A 1,473-nucleotide genomic window follows, 5' to 3' on the forward strand; every position below is an offset into this window, starting at 1 on the left:
TCTTTTAAGTGACAATTCTGCTGACTTATTCACCAAGGCGTTAACCGCTGCTATTTTCAAGAAATTAGTTCTTTTGATCGAACTATTTTGTCTCATAGATCTCGACGTATGTACACATGAGGGGAAGTCATTGCACGCTGCACTCTTTTTCCTTTAACTATGGTTTATCCTATTGGGTTTTCCTGGTGAGGTTTTTAACGAGGCAGCATCTTACGCGCATAATGGACATCAAGAGGAAGTATTATGAATATTATGGTGATGCCATTATGGCAAGTCTTAAATATACTTGTTCTCCAAGCTTTACTTGTTCTCCAAGTGGCTTCGTCCACAAGCTATTGTAATCCTATATAAATGACTCATTACTCATGGAATAATACACATCAATTCCTCTTTGTAAGAACTAGGGCAGACGGGTTAAAAAATAATATAAATTACTTAAGATGCTTAATTTATTTTTTAACTGAAATTAAAATTAATTTTAACGTTTTTTATTAAATTTCTTTATTAAAATTTTTTATCTATTTATTTGACTATTTATTTTAAAAGTGTAAATTTATTAATTAATGAAAGTTTTATTGAAATTATTATTTTGTTTTTAATTTTTTTTAATTTAACTACTGTAATAGTTAAAATTAATTTTAAAAATTGGTCGATGAGTTTAGCGAAGTTATAAGTAATAACTAATAAGTATTGAGAAGTTTAGACTACATAAAAATTCAAAAATGATCATTACCATTAAAAAAATTATAGATGTTTGTTTGACTCAGATTTTTTAAATAGTATATAATAATTTTTTTAAAAATGATCATTACTATTTCAATCCCAAACAATAAAAAAATAGACACATTTGTTATTGACGCTGCTGCGGGTTTCCTTTACTATAAACATAATTGCTTGTCACAACTGTTAATAAACCCAAATGTGTTTACAAAAACTACTCATATAAGAGTTTCATACTCATTTCTCTTTCTCTAGTCATCTTCTATGTTAGTAGCTATCATAATACAATCATCAAACAAATGACATATCTATTGGTTCCATATAGAATATGCAAAAGGACTGTTTTCTGCAGACTCCATGATCACTGAGTATTATAAATATCAAACTCTGTCTATGATCTATTTATATGTTGAGAAAATGTCTCGAAATGTAGCTTCCAAATAATGATTTTCAGGTCAACACACTGCATGTGAACCTCCACAATGGGATCATCGGATCTGCAGATACCGCTACATGTCGAGTCGAACGCAGCTACACATATATTCCCTGCTTGTGCTTTTCATTCACAATTTGCAATTCTCCCAAGAACCAGAATCAATGTTAAATGAGGTAAAAGTTTTAGAGTCACAACAGACTTTGTATAGCCAAACCCAATAAACCAAGCACCCAACGTAACATCCCCACTTGCCTATTTGTGCAGAAAATGACTTGATCATTATATAGTAGCACCGAGAAGATAGATGGAGAATGAGG

The sequence above is a fragment of the Brassica oleracea genome, chromosome C4 (assembly GCF_000695525.1).
Source record: "Brassica oleracea var. oleracea cultivar TO1000 chromosome C4, BOL, whole genome shotgun sequence".
Classification (NCBI taxonomy): domain Eukaryota; kingdom Viridiplantae; phylum Streptophyta; class Magnoliopsida; order Brassicales; family Brassicaceae; genus Brassica; species Brassica oleracea.